This window comes from Ursus arctos, chromosome Y, assembly GCF_023065955.2.
Source record: "Ursus arctos isolate Adak ecotype North America chromosome Y, UrsArc2.0, whole genome shotgun sequence".
Classification (NCBI taxonomy): Eukaryota; Metazoa; Chordata; class Mammalia; order Carnivora; family Ursidae; genus Ursus; species Ursus arctos.
The window spans coordinates 24,758,074-24,785,702 of NC_079874.1; the positions used below are offsets into that span (position 1 = coordinate 24,758,074).

A 27,629-nucleotide genomic window follows, 5' to 3' on the forward strand; every position below is an offset into this window, starting at 1 on the left:
AATAATAATTTGTCTTTAAGGTACCCCAAAATAAGAAAGGCAAGTGAGATAATATATATTTTTAATTGGATTTTTTTGGGGATGGATTCTTGTCCAGGCTCCATTTGCTAGAGGCTTATTTTTATCTGGGTTCTTCCTTTTCTAAAACTGTCGGAAAGAATTATTTTCTCAGGACATCAGATTCTTGGCTCAAGCTCTAACCAGACAGGCTGCAGAATTTTTTTTTTTAAGTATCTTTTTCTTCTTGTTTCTCATCTTTTATTTCTCAAAATACATGTGCTTTTTATAGATATGGGAGCAATTTTCAGATTGGGCTCTCTGAAAATAGTTTGAATTAGAATATATTAGGGGAAAATCATGATTTACCCACAGAAGCACATCATGTTTTATTTTATTAAAAGCAGTACACAGAGGCTGCAGACAGGAAAAAAATGAGGTGGAGATTTTTCTCTCAGCTATTATTTAAGCCATCGTTTTGTTTATAAGAATAGTTTTTAATGTTAAATGGACACATTAATTAAAAATAAATTTAAGCACAAGTTTCTTCTCTGCTTTGCTTTGTTTATATTTCTCCTCAAATATCCTCCTGGGGATTGAAGAAGTCCAAAGGGTCATATTTTACAAGGGTATCCTTTTCCAGCTATGGAATTAACCCTGTAAGATTCCGAAGAACTTTGCCCCCTGGATCCATGTCTCCTGTCTGTTCCCATTGACTCTCTTCTCTTTACGCCCTTTATCCTTTTACTCATGATTACAGTGTTGCTTGAACTCTTCATGTCCAATTTAGTTTCCATATTGCATGAGGTTGTTACTTTTCATCTAGTAATAGTCTGATTGCATCCTATCTGCCCCACAGTTTGTGAACAGTTTCCATTGCTCTTGGGTGACGTCCAAAGCCCTCCAGCTCAAACACCAGGCACCACGAAACATGCCAATACCACATGTCCCAGTAAGAGCCCATGCGGGTTTTTGTCTCAGACAGATGAAATTTATGTTCACACATAGATCCATATATGAATATTCATGGCAGCTTTACTTGTAATAGCTCCAAAGTGGAAACAACGTCTGGTGTTAATGGTTAAGCCATTAACCATTAACCATTAATGGTGAAGCCAACTGTGATCCATCCATACGATGGAATAGTACTAGGCAATAAAAAGGAACAGACTGTTGGTACAGCAACATGGATGTATCTCCAAGGAAGTATGTTGAGTGGAAAGAGTCAATCAGTTATTAGTTGGAGGCTGTTCCCAAGGCAGAATAATTTCTCGGTATTTATAGCTTGATGCTCATAAGAGCCCAGTGGAATACTGTCGCCATAGAAAGTCCCCAGGCCGACAGTTGTTAGGTGTTGGCAGTTGGAAGACAGCCTTGGAGACATGAAAATGTATGTGCCAGATGTGGGTAAGCAGAGAAAGAGCTTACTACCGAAAATGAAATTAAGGAAATCTCCAGAAAGTAGAGAAAAAAGACAAGGAAATGGAGAACAGGAAAGGATAAGAAAATTACGGGTGCCTAGGGAGCTCAGTGGGTTAAGCATCTGCCTTTGGCTCAGGTTGTGGTCCCAGGGTCCTGAGATTGAGTCGCATATCGGGCTCCTTGCTCAGCGGGAGCCTACTTCCCTCTCTGCCTGCCTCCCCCCCTGCTCTCTCACTGTCTCTCTCTCTCTCTCTCTGACAAATAAGCAAATAAAACCTTAAAAAAAAAAAAAAAAAAGAAAATTAGAAAGACCACTCTAGGATGTCCAGAATATAAACAATAGGAGTTCCAGAAAGAGACAAACACAGGAAACAGAGGTAATAAATCATCAATTATTTTTTTTAAAGTCCAAAAAAGTGATTTTTGTTTCTGTAGGAGCATGGTGGCAGCTTAGTTCTGAATTGTCTCCTAGAAAACTCTGGCAGCTACAAGGAAAACAACAGCAACCTACAAGATACATTTTCAGTGAAAGTGGGAAATGGAGAAGGCCTGCAGACTCCAGGTTATCAGCACAGCTCCCCAGTCAGAGGCGGCAGGAAGCCTGTATGGAAAGTCATGGCGCTTTTATGTAATTGTAGTATAAACATAGTATACAGTATCAGGGAAGGTTTGCCTGGGAGTCGTCCACATGCAGGTGCTGCTTGAAGTCACGGGACATTAAAGCCAGCTTACATCAGTGGTGTTATAACATGCTTACAGATCACTAGGGGATCTCATTACAGTCTCCTCGAGCCAGGACCTGAGGCTCTGCATTTCCTATAGGCCCCTGGGGAATGCTGATGCTGTCTGTCCATGGACCCTCGGACTGTCCAGATCCACAGAGCACACTTTGAGCAGCGTTCTCAGCCCTGGCTGTACTTTCTAATCACCCGAGAGCTTTAAAAAGTCCTGTTGCCCAGGCCTCATCCCGGAGGAGTCCATCACATCTCTGGGGACCCAGGCATCAGTGGTCAACTGCGGCTCTAAAGGCAGAATCTGGGAATTAGGTGTCAAACTAGATGTGCTGGTGGCCACAAAGGTACCTTAAAGTGGGGAGCAAGCCAGGTGCAGTGGAGGGGATCTAGCAGTCCCCCAGACAGTGGCCATGTGGAAATGTGGCCCAGTTGCTAGCAACTATTCCAGGCATTTGGGTGCAATGCTGATGGGAGAACAACGCATTTTTTAAAAAGGATTAATTAATTAATTAATTAATTAAGAGTACAAACTGGGGGAAAGGCAGAGGGAGAGAGAGAGAGAGAATCTCAAGCACACTCTGGGCTGAGCGCAGAGCCAGACATGGAGCTCGATTCCACAACCCCGAGATCATGACCTGAGCTGAAACCAAGAGTTGTACACTCAACAGACTGGGCCACCTAGGCACCCCCAAAACAATGCATTTCTATGCAGTGCCACCCAATCCAGATTGTTCTGTGACACTGAGCAGGACAGCACTGGGCAGACTGGGAAAAGCTTCTGGCTAGCTTGGGAGCAACCACTGATCAAGATGAGAGCTCAGAAGTGTGCAGGGAGGGGTTTGTGTCATCCTAATGCTGAGGGTTGTAAGGTACAGTGGGTCCAAGGATGCCTAACACCTGCAGTGCTAGGATAGCTCTGTACCATGAAGAACAATGAGGACTTGTCCTGACAAAGTGGCAAATGCCCTACCAGAGGAAAGAGGCACAGTAGGACTTGGGGAAGACAGTCTGAAAAACTAAGAAAAAGCAAAATACAAACCCTAACTGATGAGATAATCCAGAAGGTTTCGGCACTTTATTTCCTAGGATACAACTATGTGTATCCCTCCACATCTATCTATCTATCTATCTATCTATCTATCTATCTATCTATCCTCGCTGTGGTATCTATCAACATACACAGAAAACTTATTTTTCTGATAAAGAAGTATTTGAGATGATGGAAAAATATGAATGGTTAAACTGTATTATCAAAAAACTTTTTTTCAGTTTGACATTGACTATATTACACATTTTAAAGTTCTGTTTTCAGATTAGGCCATACAAGACTCCCCAAGCATCTTCACCCAGGCAATCTATTCTGTACTTTCATGATAATATCTTTTATCCATTTATTAGTCTGTATAACATACACCTTAGTACATTCCTTTTGGGACTGTCAGCATAGTGGCCCATAAATCATCCCAACTTTCTACTTTTACTTTTCATTCATATAATTCTCTACTCTTGTTAAAGTCTTAAAAAATGCCCAATGATAGACAATGAAAAGAATTATTTTTCCCAACCTGCCTCAGTAGGCTATATGTTAGGAGAGGTTTTATGGACTTGTACTGCAAAGATATAACTTTGTATTACACAGAAGGAATACAGGAGAAATATTGCTGATTAAAAGGCATCATACTGGATAGTGACCATGTGCATCGAGGAAGAAAAGTGGAAGTAGGATTGAATTGTAAGTATAAGATTCTGTAATGGGAGATTCTGAATGCCCACTGGCCATTCATTCCTGGAGTGGAATGCATACTAGCACCACACCTATTCATGTTTGATTTAAGTCTTTACATGCTCACAGTTTTGTGAGTGGTAAAATGAAGAGGAATCTACAATGCAGTGTGTGTGACCAAGGACATCATCTGAAATCATCTTCTTCACTCCCATGTCAGCTGTCCAGTACCTAAGCTCTGCGAGGCAAGGACCGGTGGGGTGGGTTCAGCAGTCAGAGCAGACCTGGCACTCAGCAGGCTGTGTTAGTCGGCTAGGGCTGCTGCACAGAGCACCCCACACTGGGTGCGTTAAACAACAGAACTTGATCATCGCACTGTCCTGGAGGCCGGAAGTGTGAGATCAAGGTGTTGGCAGGGCCAGGCTCCCTCTGAGGGCTCTAGGGAAGAGTCTGTTCTAGGCCTCTTTCCTAGCATCTGGTAGTTCCTTGGCTTGTGGCAAAGCTCCAGTCTTCCCATGGTGTTCTCCCTGTGTGTGAGTCTGTCTCCAAATATCCCTTTTATAAATATACCAGTCATATTGGATTAGCCTCCCCCACCCCTCGTACAGCCTCATCCTCCCTTAACTAATTACATCTGAAATGGACCTATTTCCAAATAGAGTCACATTCTGAGGTCCTGGGGGTCAGGATTTCAACATATGAATTCTGGGGAGACACAGTCCAACCCATAACACAGGCATGGAATACATATGTACTAAAATGAATGAAGAAATGAGATTGGGAAAGGGCTGGCCTGGGGACCATTCTCCTTCCAAGTGGTCAGGACACTGCATGTGTCTGATGACAGCTGTCCCAGGAGCCAGTATTCTGTAGAACATAGGAGTCAGTGATTGTAACTTGATTCTTTATAGACCTGAGGGTGATTCCTTGAGTGACATGAATGGTGACAGTACATACACGGCCAGGGGCTTAATAACACATAAAGTATAAATGTATAAAGAATTTAAGGAAGACTCTCCAGTTACAGCTAGTGAGCGGCTTTGGATGTGACCTGTTGGTTCCTGAGCTGAACCTGCAAATTTGGATGCTGGGCACAGTGCTGCCCAAGGTCTGAAAACACCCACGTGAAAGCCTAAGTTCCGGAAATTGCCCCAGGCCTTACGTATGCTCTCTGCTTTGGGTCCCCTAGACTTTCCTCTCATTTGGCTTTTAGCATTGCTCCGAGTATCTGTTCTCGGCTGACCTCTTTTGTCTTCTTAGTCATCCTATATTTATCCATCCCTGACTTGCCACTTACTTACATCACAGGACTTAAACTCATTGCAGAATTCTTAGACATTTTGCATGTAATGTCTCAAAAGTTCTTTCACAGAGAGGAACTTTCTGTTGTGTTTATAGAAACTTTGACACCTGCATACCTATTGTGCTCACTGCTTTTGTTCCTCATCACTATGGCACAAATCTGTACGATGCTGGAAGTTCTGGAGTTGCAGAAAAATAAGCACCACGAAAGGAAGGAGTCATGTCTGAATTTTTGTTTTCCAGCTGTATTCTCAGTTCCTGAATAGCACCTGGTACATATTTGTTGTCTTACTGAGATTCCTTTCCTGCTGGGAACCTAAGTGCTAATCGCTTCAGCCTTCAGCTGAATGATTGAAAATAACTGATGTGGACATTGTGGGAGGCATTTTATGGACCTCTGTACTTTAGGCTGTGGGCTGCGAGCTGCTGGGAAAATGCTCCTCCATCATTTAAAATAAGTGTTCCCATATACTGTTTTCTGTGTCTGTAAATAAACACCCTCACTTTCGAGACAACCATGTGTCTACTGAGAGCCAGCTTCACATTCAGGTAGGATTTTCTTTAAAACACTTCAAATATGGGTTCTTCCCATGTGAAACTGATACTAAAAAATTACCAACTTACCCAAAGTCACCTGGCCAGGGAGTGGCAGAAACAGGACTCAAACCAGACTTTCTGACTCCAAGCTCAGTGTTCTCCCCAGGAAAATATTCAAGTGACTGTTTTTCTTTTTTTTCTTTTTCTTTTTATGGAATATTTACTTTTATTTATTTATTTATTTTAAAATATTTTTTTATTATATTATGTTAGTCACCATACAGTTCATCCCTGGTTTTTGATGTAAAGTTCCATGATTCATTAGTTGCGTATACCACCCAGTGCACCATGCAATACGTGCCCTCCTTACTACCCATCACCAGCCTATCCCATTCCCCCACCCCCCACCCCTCCGAAGCTCTCAGTTTGTTTCTCAGAGTCCATAGTTTTTCTTAAGAAACAAAAAAGGGAAAGAGGAAATGCACAAATTTTATTACAATTCATAGATCTAAAACTGGGAGCAATCACCCCCCCTATTGGTGGGGAAACTGAAGCCCAGAGCCTCCCTCAAAGGGTCACAATATCTAATAGAAATAGAATGCCAGCCTCAATGCCAGCCCTAGTGGTAATTTTAAATTTTCCAGCAGTGTCATTAAAAAATGCAATGTGATAAAAAAAACAGAGAAATAACTTTAATAATATATGCAACTGATCCAGTACATCAAAAATAAAATCATTTCGGCACATGATAAATAAACAAGTTACTAATGGGTATTTCACATTCTCTTTTTCATTCCAAATCTTCCATATCTTGAGTGGATTTTATACTTACTGCACCTCTCAATTCAGGCTAGCCATGTTTCAAGTACTCAGTAGCTGCATGTGGCCAGTGGCTACCCTCATGGACGGCACAGCTCAAGGACAGCGTGCAAGCCCTAATGTACTTCTCAGCAAATACACATTGCCTCCTCGACTTACATGCTATTGGAATTTATAAAATAATAATTATAATGAGCTGGTGCTTATTTTGAATTACCGTAGGTGGAAGAAGGCAGGAGTAGCAACCAGCTGGGAAGTATATTTCATTTGTGGAAGATGTTTTAAATTATAACTCTTGTCCAAGTAATGCAAATTAGTAATGAAAACTAGATTATAAATTCCACAGCAGGGCATAATATTGAACATATTTGTGTTCTGAAGATAAAGGTGACTAATACACTTTTGATGTAATGCTTCTAGGATTTCTGATTCTCATTCTTTGAGTTATTTTCAATTATGGTAACATTCCATTAAAACTTATTCCCTTCTGGCACCCCCTCCACCCACCCAAGGAGCAGCACATGGGCTCTCACAACATCACGGTAGGGGAGCTGCCCTCCTTCTCCCACTTAAATCTGTTCAAATGCTACCAGGTCAGTCTTTCCTAAAATATGCTCAATAGAACAACAATTCTGTGGGATGTGGTTAATTATTCTGCAGGGAAAAAGAGTTTCTGTGTCCAAATGAGTTTGGGCAATACTGGGCTAATCATATCAGTTATGGTGGGATTTGGCTGCATGTGACAAAGTCGACTCACAGTTTTAACCAAGCAGGAATTAATTTCTTCTCACATTACAAAAGATCCACAGTCTAAGGCTGCTGCAGTGACTTCACACTCTCCCCAGCATCCCAGACTGTCTTCTTCCTCTCTTGTCTTCAGCTTGTACTTTTAATCCTCATGCTTATTGCCTCCTACATGCAAGATGGCTTCCCCAAATGTTTTAGGCTCAAAGAAGAAAGGAGGAATGGAGTGAAGGAGGGATAGAGGGGTGAAAGGAAAGGGGTTAGGAAGGGTGGAGGGAAGGGGGGATGGCAAGAGGAAAGATGCCTTCATCAGGAAAGCTAACACTTTCCCCAAAGTCTCTAGGAGCCCCCCCTTAGGTTTTGTTAGCTGGAATGATAACCCAAGGCTACCTGCAGCTTCAGGAAAGATGGATATTTTAACAGAGCACATTATGGTGGTAAACTAAATCACCCTTCTCTTCCTAAGAATGAAGGAGGAAATGGAATCTTGAATGTTCAGTATGTGCCACATGGAGTCCAAAGTTTTCTTAGAGACCTTTTTTTTACGTTTTGCTTTGTGCATGTCAAATGGGGGAAATACTAATCTCCTTTTTTCCCCCCTTAAAATCTTCATTTTTTTTTCATGGTGGAACTTGAAGAACTATTGTTCTGGAAAATATGCTTTGGGACAGTTATACTGATGTGTAATCATGAGAAAACCACATGTCATAAAAAAGAGACGAAGGAGGGGTTTGTGGAAGACCCTCGTATATGGTGAATCCTGATGTCGCCCTTGTCTTCTTTCTCCCTTGTCCATTGTTCACCTCTCTTGTAGTTGAGGCTGGTCTTCCCTCTCTTTGGGCAATTAGCCATGCATGCACATGTCCTAGGCGCTTCCAAGGAGAGTTTTTGCTTTCTTGATGAAGGGGATAGAGGATGTGCACGCTAATCTCTTCCCTCTACCTCTGTCTCGAACACAGATACCATGCCTTGAATGACAGCGACCATGTGGCCCAAACCAGTGCGAGTCCCCGGGAATTCCAGAACCGGCCGCCCTTCGGTGAACGCCAACCAGGCCGATGGCGGTGACGGGAGAAACAGTAAGTCTCCATCAGCCCAGGTAGCAAGCCTCCCGCTCCAGGTGCGTCCAGGAACCAGCAGGTGGTGGTACCTGGGCGCATCCCCCTCAGCTCCCGGCAGCCTCAGCGGTGGGGCGGGCGCGCTTCATCTCCCAGCAGCCTCAGCGGTGGGGCGGGCCTGCCTCGCCTCATCTCCCAGCAGCCTCAGCGCCTGCAGGCTCCGTCATTGCTTCGGAGCGGCTTGCGCTTCAGAAGGCGGCGCTGCTCTCGGGCTTCACTGCCGTTCCCCGCCCTCACGGCAACCCCGTCGCCAGGGGGAGCCGCGTCCGCCGACGCCCCTGGACGCGGGGGAAGCACTGCGGGGAGATGGGCCCGGAAGGAGGGGACTCTGGGTAGCCGCAGCCCTCCAACCTGGCGCTCCCCCCTGAGGGGCGGAGCGCTGCAGTCTCACGTGGTGCGCCCCAACTTTCCAGACCTGCATCCGAGAGAGGAGGCTGTAAATACCTAGCTTTGGAGACACTCACAGAACTGGCTTTTCCGGGCGCCACTGCCGCCCCGAGCCGCTGCCCGTGGCGTGGTGGCTGTGGAGGGGCGTCGCCTGAGGGCAGGCTGCTGGTTTCACTTCCGTGTGCGGGTGGCTGGATGCACTCCGGGAACAGGCTGGCGGGCGCTGGCTTGCTTTCTTGTTTTAAAACCTGCATCTAGAGCTTTCCGTGACTGAAAGCTTGCGTCCGCGCAGGAATGGGCTGTGGAATTTGTGCAGGTGTAACTTGCTTTGTAGCCCACGTTCCGGGGAGGGCTCATTGCACCTGCGGAGCCCCTGAGCGCAACGTTAGCCTCCGCTGGGAGTCTGGGTTCCTGTTAGGCCTTCTCATGCTCTGGACAGCCCGGAGACCTACCCTGAAGCCCGTTCCTTTCTCAAGGGTGGACTCTCCCCAGCTGCTGCCTGCAATCTTGCCCCAAGCCGAGTGCCCCATTTGGAATGGCAATACTGCTGTTTGACTTAAAGCGCGTCTCTGGCTTGGGATCTCTAGCTGTCTCAGCCATTGATTGAAGGATTGGATGGCCTTTGATCTGTTCTATCATCGTTCTCTCACGTGGACTCTGCCATGCACCTTCGGATGTCCATATTTGTGCTGGTGGTTGTTCTGGTACACGGAGAGCCAGTTTCTAAGCCCAAGACTCAGTCTTTTTTTTTTTTTTTTTTTTTAAAGATTTTATTTATTTATTTATTTATTTGACAGAGACAGCCAGCGAGAGAGGGAACACAAGCAGGGGGAGTGGGAGAGGAAGAAGCAGGCTCCCAGCCGAGAAGCCCGATGTGGGGCTCGATCCCAGAACGCCGGGATCATGCCCTGAGCCGAAGGCAGACGCTTAACGACTGCACCACCCAGGCGTCCCCCAAGACTCAGTCTTGACCTTACTTTTTCCGTCAAGGTTCCAGCACGACCACGCATTTCTCGCAATTCTCTCACTGTTTACTGGGAAGGCATGGGATGGTCAGCCGCGGAGATGGCGCTCAGTAATTCTTCCCTCTTGATAGTCACATCTTGCGCAGTTTTCTCCACTTTGCTGAGGACTGACCAGTACAGTATTATGACTCATTGATAGACTATTATGGAAGTGATGGGGTCTTGTTACTTTGGAGGATAGGTCATAGGAGGCATTGCCCCTGTGCCTTGCTCTCTCTTGGATCACTCGCTCCAGAGAAGACAGTTGTCCTGTGCCATGAACACAGTTGCAGTCTCATGAAGACCTCTTTGTGGTGAAGAACCGAGGCCTCCTGACAACAGCTATCACCAAATGCTAGCTCTGTCCACACCCTGCCTTGAAATTGGATCTTCCTCACCCCCATCAAGCCTTTAGATGACCACAGGCCCAGCGGACATCTTGATGGCAACCTCACGGGAAACCCTGTGCCAGAACTGCCCAGGTAGGCTGTTCCCAAATCCCTGGTCTATAGAAAGTGTGATACATAATGGTCATTATTGCTTTACAATAAGTTTTCATGCAGTTTGTTAGAGAGCAACAGGAAGCTAATACCTAAGTTCCTGCAAAGCCACCCGCCCTTTTGCTGGGCTATGATGATGTTTGTGCTATGAAAGTGCTCCTATAATATTTCCCATCTGGGACCTGAATAAGTACTTCTCAGTACTTCTTGAGTACTTAAGTACTTTTCAGTACTTACTAATTTGAAAACATCACGGTGGTGTGAGAACTCAAGGAAAAAAGGCAAACTAATATTGTAAGATGGAGTTGATATAAAAAATGTAGTCAAATTTAAAAAATTGGGAAAGTTAGCTCTAGGAAGTATCAAGGAGCAAAACGTTTTCCCCACTGACTTTATCTGAGACTCTGGAGGGGTGCAACGGGCTGCTGTTTTGGGGAGCAGTCATGGAGACTGCAGGAATTGAGTATTCTGTCTCATTCATTCTGCTGTGTACTTTTGAAGGTGAGATTTGTTTCCTTTATACTTGGCAATGATATACTACTAAAGCCCTTCCCGGGAACCAAAATGCAGAGATACAGGTGTTAGGTGAGAAATTTTATGTTTTCATCTGCTACAGTGAAAGATTTGCTCTATATATGTATATATATGAGGCAGGTTGAGTGGCCAAGCATCTGGTCTGGCTCCATGGGGCCCTGGGCATGTTACTAACCTGCAACTGTGCGCACCTTTGTGAGGTGGGAGATAGAAGGTAATTGTGGCGGTTCAGTGAGATACATCATTGCTGCCTTCTCCATTCTGTTCTAATTTTGTCCTGATTGTGATATATTGATTGCACTGAATTAAGTAATTGCATTATTAAACCCGACTGTGGTTGTAAGGGACAGGTCAAATAGCACATGGTGTGTTGCAAGTAGAAATGGAGCCTGATGAACCTCAAATGATATTTAAGCTAATCCAATCACAATGTCTTAGCTGGCAGATTCACTTAATATGATTAAAACAAAATGGGGTCATTTACTACACCAATGTTACTGTAAATTTTTACCTTGTACAGCTAGTAATATAGTGAATTGTTCCTTGGGCAGACAAGAGGAAGTGAAATGTTATCTTCCCTATTATCCCTGAAATGAGAAAGTATAGAAACAGTGTGTTGCCCCAAAGGATTTTACACACACACACACACACACACACACACACACGATTTTGAAAATGCAATGCTTCCATATGTTGACTTACGATTTAATAATGAACATCTCTAAGGTTCATCTTGTTATTTATTTATTTTTTAAAGATTTTATTTATTTATTTGACAGAGATAGAGACAGCCAGTGAGAGAGGGAACACAAGCAGGGGGAGTGGGAGAGGAAGAAGCAGGCTCATAGCAGAGGAGCCTGATGTGGGGCTCGATCCCAGAACGCCGGGATCACGCCCTGAGCCGAAGGCAGACGCTTAACGACTGAGCCACCCAGGCGCCCCCATCTTGTTAATTTTTGAAGATGTCGAACAAAAATGGTGTTAAAATCAACTGGACACTTAACAGAATGATGGATGTTGGACACCAGAAGTACATGGACATAGCTCTCTCATTGTCTCATTGGCTTAAAACCATACCAAGAAACAAAAAGAAAATCTTCCTCACTTTCAACTTTTACTCTGAAAATTAGGTTTAGTTTACAAGCTGGTTTGTCCGATTACTTAGAATTGTCTGATAGAGGGGCGCCTGGGTGGCTCATTAGGTTAAGTGACTGCCTTTGGCTCAGGTCATGACCCCAGGGTCCTGGGATAGAGCCCCACGTCGGGCTCCCTGCTCTGTGGAGAGTCTGCTTATCCCCGTTCCTCTGCTCATGTTCTGTCTCTCGCTCACTCTCTTTCAAATAAATAAAGTCTTAAAAAAAAAAATGGTCTGACAGAAATCAGCAAGAGAAGCCCTTCTGAAGCCCTGCTCAGCTGTGTCCCAGGGGACCCGGCCTCACTCCCAGTGTCCTTCTGTTTGGACCCCTGCAGATACAGGTTTTAATAGGGATGCTAAAGATGTTTGCAGAAGCACCCGGGCAGCTGAAGACTGCAGGCAGCTTCACTGGTGTCCTTTAACGGAAAGCACAGCGGCCTTTGCTTTGGGAATACATTTACATAAGAGTAAAGACTTGAAGGGAGAGGAGCAAGGCGGTGTGCTCCCGAGGGTTTTGATCCCCTCAGGCATCCTGCAGCCCTTTAATGATGAATTCTTTGCTTACCTCCCGTGGCGCTGACTCCAGTCTGCAGATGGGGAATAAGGTAATAGACTGTACTCTTCTCATCCTTCCCACTCCTCCCCACACCTGGGCCCCACCTGGGTACCTGCCTACCCTGCCTACTTGCAGGGGGAGCTGGTTCCTGGTGTAAAGAGCAGAGAGGAGGAGAGGAGGTCTTTGTTCTCTGAACTGATCTAATTTTGTTTAATTGTTCTAGTTTTGGCTCAGGGAGAGCAGGACTGGTCCCTTTGGTCCAGTAGCAAACCTTGGAATGCAGGAGGTTTGGATTTATATGCTAACTTATGGTCAGCATGCTAGTGGAAGATACAGAAGATTCAGTGGCCACCAATTTTCTGTGACTCACTCTTTGGTTATGGAAAGCTTCCTTGTGCTTCCTAGGAGCATGAGAAGGCCAGGCTGTCACTGTGATGAGAGAACATGTGACGTGTCCCTGTCCCTCCCCTCCCCCACCCTCCAGTGGCTCATTGCAGGGCAGTCATCAGTGACAGGAGGATACTGGAGAACCGAGTTTAAAGTCTTTTAAACAGTGACCTCTGCCTTGCAAGAAGCCTTTGACATGTACAGTTCATTCAGTTTCTTAGTTGTTGAGGAAGAGTTTACCACATTAATATGTGTGGGTGTATATATCTGTGTGTACGTGTATCCAAATTTGCACGTGTGTGTTTAAAAATTAAACTGAGAGATGTTAAAAATTTTAAGGGTTTATTTGAGTAAAATGAGGTGTAGCCAAGCTGGAAATAGTTAGGAGAGCTCCACTGACAGGTGCTCAGTGAGAGACTTTTATAAAGAAAAAGCTGAAGCAAAGCAAGGAAATTATTGATTGGCTACTGCTTCAAGCCTACTTGGCTGTTTGTGATTGGTTGTTCTTAGGTTTTGATATTGTAACTTTGAGGTATTTGCAGGCTGAGATTTTGTTTTGCTTACTCAGACTGCTAGGCCATCTGAGCCAACTCCGTCTAATGGCTTCCTTGTTTAATTTAACAGTGTGCCTGTGTGTGTATGTGTGTGTGCGTGCATGCATGTGTGTATACTTGTGTGACTGCATGCATGTACGTAGCTGTGCAGCACGCATGTAGATGCACATACGTGGTGTGTATACATGTATGTGCATATACATGTACGTGCATGCATCTGTGTTTTTGTGTTTATGTTTAGTCACAACACATAACCTGTGGTAACCTCTCTTGTACTTTGGTTTTTGTTTCTTTTCCCACTGTTGCTTTTCACTGTAATGTTTGTATGTAATCAGAAAGGATTTTGAGTCTCCAAATACTAGATTGCAGCTTCACAGTTAATGGGTCAGGAGGAGCATACTGATTCTGGAAGAGAGAGGTTATTTAAACCTAACTCCATAGAATAGGAGTAGCAGTCCTGGGAGCATTCATGTCCCTGCTCTAGATGGGAGGTGTCTGTTGCCTGGAGACCAGGGAGTAGGGCTCAGCTAACAGAAGATGTCCAGGGCTCCTGGGAAGGGCAGCGGGAGAAACCTGTCCAGGGCTCCTGGGAAGGGCAGCGGCCCCCAGCGTGGAGGTGCTCCTGGGCCCATGTGTCTCCAGGCCCTTGGATCTCAGATTGGTATTGAGGCTGTGGGAACAACAGCATATTGGTGCATTGAACAAAACATAACTGCTCCACACCACCACAGTCTGTGTGGCCTGTAAATAAACACCAACTAATGCTTTAAGATATTTTTTCTTTTTCCTTTGTTTCCCCTCATTTCCTTTCCTTTCTTCTTTCCCTTTCTTTCTCGCCTCGTGCTCTCTCTCTCTCCTTTCCTCTCTCTCTCCCTTCCTCCTTCTACCTCTGTCGTTCTTTCTCTTCCTACGTCCTTTAAAAAATAATCAAATTGTTATAAATCCCAGTTTCTTCTAGGCAACCCTCATGCCATCAGGTGAAAATGTGGTATAGTATTTACCTCAATACATAACAATGTTTTTCCTACAGACGTAACATTTACTTCTTAAGCTTTTCTTCTATTTATTCCCATACTTTTTTTTCAATTTCTTACTAAGTCTTTCTTTTAAACATAAAAGCGTAATATTCTCTCTACTTCTGCTTAGTATCATCTGAACCAAGTAGGCTCTGAACTACGTATCTGGCTGGGATGGAGTTATGGAAACGCAGCAGAGGCTGATTTGAGTGCCTTAAGGAATTACAATCCACTGAGGTCAATTTATTGGGGTTGGTTGTGTGTATGAGTCATATTACAGGCTGGTAAAGATGAGAATAAAAGCCTCCACATTTCTTGGATGCTTCGTACACCAGGCTTGCTCTGCTTGCACCTTCACACTTCATTCTTAGCCCCCATGATGTCCTTATTGAGCTTCTCTCCATGTCATTCTGAGCCCGCCTTGATGTCCTTACTAAGGTTCTCTCCATTCACTGAACCTCCGAGAAGTTAAGAGACTTCGTCCACGCCACACAGTAACCAGGAAGCTGAGATTCTAACCTAGGCAGCTTCCCTCCTATCTGAATCTCAAATGTGTAGTAATCAGACAGGTATTAAAGAAAATGTGTAGCAACAAAACACCAGAGAGCATGAATCAAAAGGTAGCATCTAAAGGTGAGCTTGTAATCAGGATCGCAGATCTTCCCCGTGGCTGATTTAATTAAATGCTGGTTCTGGATAGATGGGAAGGGGAGGGGAGGTTGTTAGAAATGAACATTGAATCAGGTGGGGCTGCCCTCTGTGTCTGAAGAGCCCTTCAGGCCCTGTCAATTCCTGTTGGGCTAAAGTTGGGATCTGTGGCTCGAAGTCGAACTCTGCACCCTTTGCAGACCCTGAAGGCTTCTTTCTTTCCTCCCATGCTATGATCCCAACCTGGTAACACAGAGTTGAGAAGAGGAAAAACATAGGTAACTCACACTTGAGTGAAAGATATGCAGTCGGGTATCTAGATGGCCTGTTCATTTGATTACCAGTGCTTCACCTCTTCACCATCGGGGTAAAAGTCTTGCAATATACTGCAGGGTAAAGTCAGGGTTATAATTATTCATGATCAGCACCTTTCTTTTGAGAGTCCAGGCTTAGAACATTTTGCAGGTATACTTTCCCTACTCTTCCCCAGCATGTGTCACCTGCCTGATTTGGCAAGCTCCTCAGCTGTTCTATCTGCATTAACTGCTAAACCGGGAGGCCAGGAAGCAGGACTCCTGTGTTCTCTCTCACATCCCAGGACTGCTCACTTGCTTTAGTTCCAGCAGTGGCCTCAGGTGAGTTAATGCAGGGCACCCCAGACTCCCCAGTGTGTTAACTTCAAAATGACCCAAAACTGCTGGCATGCTGTTCTTAGGCTGTTCCACAGTCTAGTGGATTTCATGATTAGAAAATAATTTCATTCTCTGAAGCATCTTAAATACGGTGCTACACTGGGAGAACATTGTTTCAGTTGCTGCTGCCTCCCAGCTGAGATTTAAGAAAACAAAAGAAACAATTTCACATAATATTAGCAAATGCCTCTTCTATAAGCCCTGTCTTCACGCCCTTTGAATTGCATTATCTCCTCTCCGTATTGTTGACTTACTTGCATAAAGAATTTTGCTGTACAAAGCTGGGAAAATTATTTCACACTTGCTTTGATCAGAAATCTGTTGAGGTGGTTAAATCGTTCAGGATATTCAAATGTGGTTAGCTTTGCTAAGAGAAGGGAAAGACAATCAAATTGTTAGCATAAATCAGGAGGCGTGAGTGCTATCTTGAATATTTTCAGATGGATTTAAAAGGTAGTTTAAATTTAAGAAGGTCAGAGATGCCAGGAATCTAAAGCATGCCCCCTGTTCATTATTTCGACGTCATGTCTCATACGCGTCATCTGATATCTAGATTCTTAAAGCCAAAATGAGGTCACCATGACAACCATCTGTGCCATTAATTCATTGTTATGAGTTAATGTGGATTAGGATCTTGGCTAAATTACGAATGTTTGGTCTTTGTTTTTACCTGACGACCATTTGGTAGCTGTTTGCATTACTTCCAGTTTCTGAATTTTAGCAGCTAATGTTGCCTTTTTTTCTCTTCCTTCCGGAAAGGAGTAATCACTTTATAATAGAATTTGTAATTTTAGTTAATAGGAGTTGGCTCATGACTTCGCAGGGGGTGAGGTGCGGTAGTGTATTTATTTAATAATAATAATAATAAATTTGGGGGGAATACCTTGCCGCTTTGAGGATTTTATTTACTGTTTATATGAAGTAATGGCCCATTGACGTATGGTATTGTGGAAACTTGCAAAACTGAGAGATTAGTTTCCGGTAGGCCCCTTGTAAATTGTGGCTGGAGGAGCAAAAATGACCTAACATTCATGAAAAATATGTGGCTTCATCCAATTATAGTCACTTACCAATAACAACAGAAGTTGCCTGAAGCATGGTTATATAACTAATTTGATATGGGAAGTTGAGTTGCCAAGCAGCCTGGCGAAGTTGTAGAGGCCTACAAGGGGCAATAATGGTGCTGCTGCAGAAGCAAGTCCAGGAGTCTGGCCAGCTGGAGGAGTTTGCTGGGCAGGCTGTGGGTTGAAACCAGTAAGAAAAAAATATGATAAATTATGAAACTTTAGCAGATGTAAATATGTATTAATAGTTTTTATTAGTTGCAGTATTGCTCAGTCTAGTTATGTCAACTGTAAATAAGAGTAAAGGAGAAACAAAGTTGAGTTTAGGAATAAGAGTCTGGATGTGATGAACACCGAAGAGGAAAGTAGTCAGTTTGTTTGGGTGGAGGAAAAGGACCCATAGATGAGAAAATGTAGGATAGAACCAGTTGATCTCTGTATAGTGGTGGGGGAGGGACGAGGGGGAATAAATGGCTTCATGGCCATTATCCTAGGGTAGAGAAAGTGCTGGAAAGATGGGCTAGTGGGAATTATTTTGGGCTTTGAATTCAGACAGACTTGAGTAATGCTGGCTTTGACTTTGTTATGGCAGCCCTAGGAAGCTGATGTAGGGTGTGTATAAAATAGTGTGATGATAAATCACCGGCAGAGGAAGTCGTTTTGAATCCCAGCTGCTATAGCTGGGAGCAGTGGTGTTTATAAATGAGACGTAGAAAATAGTCATGGAGGACAGAGCTTGGAAGAAAGGGTGGGAAATCTTCCAGATTATTCAGAGGCCTGAGCATTTTTTCTTCTGTTTAAAACTTTTTAGTTATAGCAAAATCTTCCCAGTTCATGCATAGAAAAGCAGAGGGGGCTTCCTGCCGTCTCTGCGCGCTGTAGCTGCTCCGTATTCTAAGCTTCCTGTGTAGTATGGATTGACGCAGCAAAAGCAAGGGGAGTAGATGAAGAATTGCCAACCTGTTACTTGGTTTCGGCAGAAACACTGAAAAGCTTGATCACTGAACATACTGCATCGCGCGAAGTGAAAACATTGTGTATTTGACAACAGTTTTTGACAGCAGAAAGTAGCCAGCTTGGCTTCGACCAGGGGTGGGTAAACTTTTACTGTAAAGGGCCAGATAGTAAATATTTTCAGCTTTGTGAGCCATACAGTCTGTTGTAAGGTTTCAACTCTGCTGTTGTAGTATGAAAGCAGCTACAGACAACATCTAAACAGATGAATGTGGCTGTGTTCCTGTAACGCTTCATGTATGGACAGTGAAGTTCCAGTTTCATTTAATTTTAATGGGCCTTGATGTTTTATGGTTCTTTTGATTTTGTTCAGCCATTTGAAAAATGTAAAAGCATTTTTAAAATTTATTTATTTTTGGTAAAAACCATTTTTAGCTTTTGGACCATACCAAAACAGGTAGTTAACAGGATGTTACTGTGGGCTGTAGTTGGCCAACCCCTGGCAATAAGGACAATGCTGGGAGAAGCAGGATAGTAAAAGACAGAGCGGGTCTGACTCGAAATCAAATCAGGCATACTTGCCTAGGCACTTGGAGCTGTGGTTTTCTTCTCTCTTTTTGTCATTGATGGGATGGACAGCTAACACTACGTGTATAGAGTAGTTAATTCCAGTTCATCATATATTTCCTAGCATGCATTTCGCTGGTTTTAGTTTATCCCCCCAACCTAATTATTATTTTTGTTGTTTATAATTTAAGCCCAAGGTTAAGAGGATGGTGGTAGTTCTAAAGATATTCCTCAACTGGTCAAACCATGTCTTAAAAGGTCTTTACTCCAGGACTATTTTCTACATGATCTACCCGTCTTTGTGGTCCCTAGCTAGTTTTCCTCCTGAGTGCTCAGCTAGGCCACATTGCCTTGTTTCCCTGGCATGTGGGGTGGCCCTGTGCCAGAGTTCTGCCCAGGGGAATATGGCTGAAGTGACACATGTCACCTGCAGTCCTAGCTCCAAATAGCCTCATGTGCAATGCTCCATGTCCCCTTTTTCCCTTGGTGTATCTGGAAGGCGAGTTCTTTATAGCCCCAGAATTTGGAAGATTCACAAGAAAGAACAAGGAGAGGTGCACAGCACCGCTGTCAGAGCAGAAACTTGTGCATTGGAATGTTGTGCGGGCAACAGAGAAATATTTATTGTGCTGAACCAGAAGGACTGTTTGTGACAACAGTTATCCTACCCTGACGAATACATGTTCAGCTTATGGAGATAGGAGATACTTGACAAAATGGTGCCTGTATAGAAACCATTCCTATTTTAGTGACCATTCACTCACACTTGGTCTTGTATGTGTCTGGTCATCCAAAATCGTTCCCTTACTCCAGACCTCTGGCTGGTTCCTCATGGTCGCTTTCTGGGACCTCCCTGAGCCAGCTCATCTAGTGGTCTGTGCCCCAGTCCTCATCTGCTAGTTGATCATCTCTCTTCTATATGGGTTCTGTCTTTGAGAGCCATTCATGGTGCTAAGATGAATTTTCTGTCCAGTTTTCCTTGCATCTTTTACTTTTTTTAAATAATTTTTTATTGTGTTAGTCACCATACAGTACATCCCAAGTTTTTCATGTAAAGTTCCGTGATTCATAACTTGTGTATAACACCCAGTGCACCATGCAATACGTGCCCTCTTTAATACCCATCACCAGCCTATCCTGATGCCCCACCCCTCTCCCCTTTAAAGCCCTCAGTTTGTTTCCCAGAGTCCATAGTCTCTCATGGTTCATTCCCCCTTCTTTTTACCCCCCCTTCTTCCCTTTCTTCTCCTACCGATCTTCCTTACTTGCATCTTTTTAAACGTTCAAGTTAATGGATGACTAATAGCACAGAAAATACATTTAAAGGATGTAAAAATGGATGGTGGGTGCATGTTTCATGAGCTAAAGGGGACGATGAGGGCAGGTGAGGAATGTGAGCCGGTTTAAGAATGAGGTCATAATGTCCACTGAGGACAGCTCCACATTAGCTGGAGCTTAAGAGGGCAGACTGGCTGTGATGGGTCATGAATTAATTTGGGACCTATATACATGTTATGGTTTGGTAGTTTTTAAGGCTATTGTACATATTAATAAAATACATTAATGATCATACAGATTGTATATATATTCTATAATATGTATTATATATTATTATCAAATGTAATGAATGTTACATAAAATATAGACAAATTTATACTATATAAGGTATATAATTCTGTTCTATATTATATAATGTGTATTATAGAATATGTATAAATGTAGATGATTAACATATCTTATAGTAAAATGAATAGAATTCTGTAACTGTTATATGCAATATAGTTATTAAAATTATAAAATTTTAACAAACACAAAGATATATATTTTATAGATGATGTATAATTTGTGTATAAATGTATGACTACATGTTACATAATTATATGTAATATTTCATAATATAGGTGTATATATATTATAATTTCATAATATATACGCATATACACATACACATGATTATTGCATCTATTCTACTGAAGCAGGAGCTGAGTTTTGCTTTGTTTTTTCTCAAGATGTAGCACTTTGTTTTTCCAGATGCCAGTTGATTTACTTCCTGATGTGAGGAACACAAGATTATGGGTAATCTTCTTGCGTGTCAGATCATGTGATTGCAGAGCGGCTAAGCATTTGTCTCACTATATGCACCTGACACTCAGCACAAAGCATTCAGAGTCCCTGCTACCAAAAGCAGCCCCAAGGGTCTTCTAATGCAATAATCCAGTTGCACACTCCCACATGTATGGGTTTGCACATGCATGCATAGTAGTGCTGGGATCCATTTGTCAGAATACATAGAGCCTGCTGTGAGAGAGGGCACAGGTGCGGTTTCCATGAGTGGAAACTCTTGTAGGGCAGCACACATAACTAATTCTAGCATTGCTTCCTGTCCTGGGTGTTCTCTACCAGACTTGCCTTTCCTACTGCTTTTTCCATGTCAGCATGGAAATGCCGTCCTTCTCATAGTGAGGGCCCTGAAGCCTTCTGTCTGTCTTTCCCTCCAGTCTACCCCAATCCATCAGGAGATCCTTTTAACTCTGCCTGTGAGAATTGTGAGGAAGAGATGTCTGAAGTAGAACTGACTGGTCTGTTTATCAGTGGTGGAAGACAGCTGAAAAAGAAAGAAGTGCTTCTAGGGAGAAGAAAATCTTGGTTGGTTGGTAAAGATTAGGTTAGAAAATTCTGTGCGGGTCCCTAGGTTGTGTAGCTCTCCTTGACAGAATCTTGCCTCTTGTAGGGGCTGGCTGGGGGTGGTGGTGCAGCATAGAACTATTTTAGGTGGCTTGGAGGGAAGGGAGGAGCTGGGTGCTGCCAGCTCTGTGAAGACACCTTTTGGAGGACATAGAGGCCTTTTTGTTGAATGCAAAAATAACACAACTTCTGAATAATATTCCATTGTATATCTATACCACATCTTATCTATTCATTCATCAGTCAATGGGCACTCGGGCTGCTTGATAGCAGCTTGATAGCTAATTTGGCTATCAAAAACAATGAAATCTTGCCATTTGTAACAACATGGGTGGATCTCAAGGGTATAATGCTAAGCGAAATAAGTCAGTCAGAGAAAGAAAAATACCATATTATTTCAATTATATGTGGAATTTAAGAAACAAACGAACAGAGACAACTAAGAAACAGACTCTTAATTACAGAGAACACACTGATGGTGACCAGGTGGGGGGATGGGTGAAACAGGTGATGGGAGTGAAGGAGGGCACTTGTCATGCTGAGCACTGGGTGTTGTATGGAAGTGTTGAATCACTATATTGTACACCTGAAACGAATGTCACATTGTATATTAACTAACTGGAGTTAAAATGAAAACATAATAAAAAAAATAACACAACATCATGGACAGGGGCTGTGGACTGCTTCTGGATAATGGAAATGCATGGGGATTATGCTAAAAGGCAGATTTTGATCCTGTAGTTCTGGGTGGGGCTGAGAGCCTGCATTTCTAGGAAGTTCTCAGGTAATGCTGATGCTGGTGGTCTTCACAGACTCTATTTTCAGTGGCCTGGAACTATACTTTCATATTTTCTTTACCTGGTAAAACTTCAATCCCTTTGCTTTAATCCACCTATAATGGCCCACCTGTGCATTTTTTTTTTTTTTTATTTGTTTGACATAGAGAGAGTACAAGCAGGGGGAGCAGCAGAGGGAGAGGGAGAAGCTGAGCAGGGAGCCCAATGTGGGACTCAGTCCCAGGACCCTGAGATCATGACCTGAGCCGAAGGCACAGACACTTAACCGACTGAGGCAGGCACCCCGACCTGTGCGTCTTAATCTGTTTCCTGTATTTGATTTTAGGTAAACTGTAACCATTTTTGCCTTTTGGGTGTTAGATCCATAGGGTAGGGATCTTTCCCCCCTTAGAACCACTTATTCTTAGAATCCTCTGAAAGACATTTAAAAAGGTGGCACAGCATAAGATTTTTTAGGTGTGTTGAACAGTTTCTCCCAAAAAAGAAAACATAAATTCTCTTAGAACAAAAATAATGTAGCAAAATCTGTTTTATACCTTTTAAATCATGAATTAAAAAAAATGAGGTGAAATTCACATAAAATAAAACTAATCATTTTATTTATCTATTTTAAAAAATTTTGTTTATTTGAGAGAGAGAGAGAGAGAGACAGAGATAGTGACAGAGATAGCGAGAGAGAGCACAAGCAGGGAGGAGAGGGAGAAGCAGGCTCCCAGCTGAGCAGGGAGCCCGACGTGGGGCTCGATCCCAGGAGCCTGGGATCACGACCTGAGCAAAAGGGAGATGCTTAACTGACTGAGCCACCCAGGAGCCCCAAAACTAATCATTTTATTTATTTATTTATTTTTTTAAGATTTTTTATTTATTTATGTGACAGAGAGACAGCCAGCGAGAGAGGGAACACAGCAGGGGAGTGGGAGAGGAAGAAGCAGGCTCCCAGCGGAGGAGCCCGATGTGGGACTCGATCCCGGAACGCCGGGAACACGCCCTGAGCCGAAGGCAGCCGCTTAATGACTGCGCTACCCAGGCGCCCCAAAACTAATCATTTTAAAGTGAACAGTGGCATTTGGTATAATCACAAGGTTGTACCACCATCTTCTTCATCTAGTTCCAAAACATTTTCATCGCTCCAAAATTGAATACTGTGGCTCTACGTTTCCCCCTCGCTTCAGCTCTGGCAACTACCAGTCTACTTTCTGTCTCTGGATTTGCGTCTTCTGGGTCTTTCACGTAAATGGAACCACACAATATTTATCCTTGTGTGTCTGGCTTCTCTCCCTGAGCATCGATGTTCATCCACACTGCAGCACGTATCAGTATTTCGCTCATTTCTGTGGCTGGATAATATTCTGTATGTATACACACTGCAATTTGTATTGGGTGTATTTATAATTTGTATGAGTATCCAGTCATCCTTTACTAGACATTGGGTTGTTTCCACCTTTTGGCTATTGTGAATAGTGGTGCTGTCGACATCTGTGTAAACCCTGCATGTTTGTTTGTATAGTTAATGGAGTGATTTTTTTTTGAAAGATACAAGACGATTTTGAAGTTAGTGATTTGAGGAGATTCCTCAAAGGTTTGCCACTTTAATATTCAAATTCAAAAATGAAGCAAAATTATTTTCTAAAGCTGACTTTAGGTATTCTAAATTGCTACAAATGATAAATGATCTACTGTGACAGAAACTCTTCAACTGTTTATTCAGGAATCCTGGGGTTTCTAGGAACAAAGGGAACTGTGAACACAGCCATGTGTAGTGTCAGGTTACAGGGGATCAAGAGTGATTTCTTCTCAGGATCTCTTTGAAGATGGACCGGACTTCAGAGACACACCTCTGTGCCCCAGAGTGGAGCTGGCTACCTTCCTGCTAAGGGTAGAGTTTGAAATTTCTCCCTATTATCCTAAAGCTATTAGAAGTCAGAATCACATGGAAGGTCAGCCTATTGAAATGGGACATAAATACACATTCATCATTTCTGGGACCCAGAGGGCTTCTGTACTTTTCTGGAAGTTAGCTGGAAAGAGAAGTGTGTGTGTGTGTGTGTGTGTGTGTGTGTGTGTGTGTGTGTGTGTGTTGCTGTCATACTGTTTTTCTCCAAACCACAGGGCTTATCTGCTGTAAGAGCTCATCAGAGCATACAGAAGCTGAAGTCTGAAAGGATGAGCATGCCGGCTGCCGATCACTCCAGGCTGAAAGCCGAGATGATTTCTCCATGGGCAGCTGCACAGTGTCTCTTCCCATCTGTCTTGGAATTGGCCCCAGTGGCAGGGCTTGTTGGGCTGGGCTGGCAGGACAGTAAGTGCCCCTCAGCTGTGGTGGTGACAGGCGATGCTCTGGGGGGAGGGGGGCAGATGCCAGACTCCTGCCTAGGATGTGCTGAGACTGGTCCAAAATGGCTTGTCAGCAAATGGCACAGGAAGTGATCTGGGGGAGATGTAACATGGAGCCCAAATGAGTCGGAGAACCAGGGAACTTGACCCTGGTGGAACAGAAGGCTGAGCTTGGAGATGGAGCTCCTGCACCAGAAGCTGGCTCTTCTGCATTGCTCCTGCATTTTCCTTGGTGGGAGGCTCTTGGAAAGGAGCTGGGCTGCTGAAGCATCCAGGGCATGGGAAATGCTATCTCCTCATGCCACAGAAGCCTTCAGGTGAGATTTAGCTAAAAGGGAAGGTTGACTGTGCATCTGGGGGAAAAAGCCACATCAAGATATTTGTGTACCATATAAACCAGTGCATGTCTCCAGTCTAGAGAGACCTGGGGAAGCCATGTAAAGCCAGATGAATCTTGAGGGAAGCATTCTTGATTTTGTAACTTGGGTTCACCATACCTCTCTAATGGAAAGCATTGAAGTCAGGAATGATGGTTATGATAAAAATCAGGGATAATTTGAGTTCCCACTGATGCTAGGAAAGGTTACATTATATGTGGTAAGGTATACATTATACATAGTTGACTCTCTTAATTTCAAGGTTGCCTGCCTAAACATAACCTCCTCCTTCATCAGACATGGTCCTTCTCCTTCGGAGGACTTCTTCATTTCTTGCACCCTTAATGTATTCATGACTGTCTTTTGTATTGCCTCGTGGTATTCCTTGTTCTTTTTAACTTTACCTTGTTATACCAGCAAGACACTGTGGGCTTCTCGGTGTAAATCTGAAATTGTCACCAATCGTCACTAGCATTTTTCATTTATCTTATGGCTAAACTCTAAATATGTGGACATCTTTTCTGGAAGGCCATGAACCGTGCAACAAGGATGGATAAACCCTGACTGGCTTGGCTACTCACTCTGTAAGGTGGTGGAGGAGGGGGAACTGGATCCAATAGAAGGAACGTGAGGACAGAGACAACTCCAAATATTAAAAACAAACCCACCAAAAACACTTTTAAAACTGTGGGAGTAAGGGGTCCAACTATGGAAAGCCTAGCTGGAATTTCTCAAAGACTTACAACTTTTTTTTTTTTTAAAGATTTTATTTATTTATTTGACAGAGAGAGAGAGACAGCCAGCGAGAGAGGGAACACAAGCAGGGGGAGTAGGAGAGGAAGAAGCAGGCTCCCAGTGAAGGAGTCTGATGTGGGGCTCGATCCCAGGACTCTGGGATCACGCCCTGAGCCGAAGGCAGACGCTTAACGAATGAGCCACCCAGGTGCCCCAGACTTACAACTTTTATAAAGGTGGGATTTTATCAAGGTGGGAAGTGAAGCCACTGCCCAAACTCCAATAATCCAAGCAATAAAATTGATCTGAAATAAGGAAAACAACCAAAGTATGTGTTTGTGTATGTGTATACATGTATATATACACACACAACACACACATGTACTTTGTAATACATATATACATATATGTATATACAAAAGAATAATAAATGTCTTCACATTTGAGTGCAGTAACTAGTACAACCAATTTTTCAGTGCATTGTGCTAGAGTAGAATGCTTGACACCCCTAATCCTTCCAAATATTTACAGTTAATATTACAGTTGTAATTTTTCTTGACTGTATTTCAAAAAAAGTGTAAATTCACTCAGCCCAGCTTATATAGTAATAATTACATGTCAGAAATAAAAACAGGATTTTAAAGTAACTTTGTCATTGGAAAGCTTTGCTTTGCTTTAGTGGCAAATTTCAGCCTGCGCATTTCATAGTGTTTTTTGTCTTCAGTGCTGTTGACCGGGACTAGCTACTTCTGCTAGGCAGTGGAGAAATGGCTCTCCTGTCTCAGATTTACAGTGTAATTTGCTCAGCAGTCCTTTAAGCCTGTGGGGGCAGGGAGAGATTTCAACGGTGTTGAAAACTTCAGGCTCCTACTTTTTACTTTTAGCTGAAGTTGGAAACATTTCAGAGTAAGGAGAGATACAGATGCATGACAAATTCTGCGGCGATATGAAGACCCATGTTGTAGTCTCTGTCTTCAAGGAGCTTGAGATCAAGTTGAGGCATTTGCTACAGAAATACATGAACAAGACATCTGAGAATTAGAAGCAGTGAATTAACGGAGTAGCTTTTAAGCATCAGAAAATTGTTTCGGGCAGGGCAGGTGATCCTCCAGGCTGGATGGCATTGGAAAGAAGCTGCAGTTTGAAACGTTGCAGATTTTGCAAGACAGGCAAGACTAGGTAGGGCACTGCAGGCAGAGAGCAGCAGGAAAAGTGTGGGATGACTGTCTTCCCATCCAACGTTTCAAAGATTGGCGATATTTATAGATTCCAAGAACTTGCTAAAACCTCTTTAGTATCAAAGGAATTCTAGGTGTATCCTGTCATGTTTTGACATTTTTCCTCCAACTATGCTCTGGTTGTTGTCACGTGAGCTTGTATTGTCATGGAAACACCTGTTGATAACACACACTCCAGAATACAGCTATCCTAAAAATGCGTAGTTTCAGATCCATAGTTGTTGTAAGGGGTGTGGTCCTTTCCGTTTGGATATCAATTGGCTATTTTCGTTAATCTGCTGATTTGTCCTGCTGAATCCTCCCTCAGTGCATAGACCAAGAACTGAGGGAAAAAAATCATGAATGTTTTTCTTAGAAAGTGTCATTATTTGAGTGAGCTTAGTAACCACATTAGACTCTTCACAGCAACATTCATCTGTTGCTTCGTTCAGTTAGCTAGTAGGTATTTTCTGGAGTGCTCCGTGTGAACTCCATTTTATGGGGTTACAGAGCTGTGGCCTGAGGGCACTTCCGTTGTGGTCAGGAAGACGGATGGTAGCCATAACACAAGTCATCTAGTGCTGCTTGGAGGTAAAAAGAGCAGAGAGCTGAAAAGGAGAGAATCTCGGGGAGGTGGGTGCCAAAGGTCTCCTCAGAGGACCGAGCATTGAACTGACCCCTTGAAGGATTTTAGGATGTGAAAAAGAGTCAAGAATTTCAAGTCCAGGGGCGCCTGGGTGGCACAGCGGTTAAGCATCTGCCTTCGGCTCAGGACGTGATCCTGGCGTTGTGGGATCGAGCCCCACATCAGGCTCCTCTGCTATGAGCCTGCTTCTTCCTCTCCCACTCCCCCTGCTTGTGTTCCCTCTCTCGCTGGCTGTCTCTATCTTTGTCGAATAAATAAATAAAATCTTAAAAAAAAAAAAAAAGAATTTCAAGTCCAGGAGTAGCTTGGACAAAGGCTCAGTGCAGTGGAAATGCAAAGAGGGATTTGGAGTAAAAAGGGGTGGAGTGGCAGAACCAAAGCAGCCGTTTGTGGGAGACCCTTATGCATGAGGCTGAGACTTGGTGGCAGAACTAACCTTGTCAA

At 43.4% G+C, this 27,629-nt stretch overlaps 1 long non-coding RNA gene across 1 annotated transcript in view; it reads left to right on the forward strand.

Annotated features, from left to right (window-relative positions):
• The window catches only part of LOC113240754 (uncharacterized), a 500,727-nt gene that overhangs the window by 33,145 nt on the left and 439,953 nt on the right, over window positions 1-27,629 (forward strand). The window contains exons 2-3 of the long non-coding RNA XR_003311279.4: window positions 8,238-8,357; window positions 9,581-10,269. This is a non-coding gene — a long non-coding RNA (uncharacterized LOC113240754). The remainder of the gene's footprint in view (window positions 1-8,237; window positions 8,358-9,580; window positions 10,270-27,629) is intronic.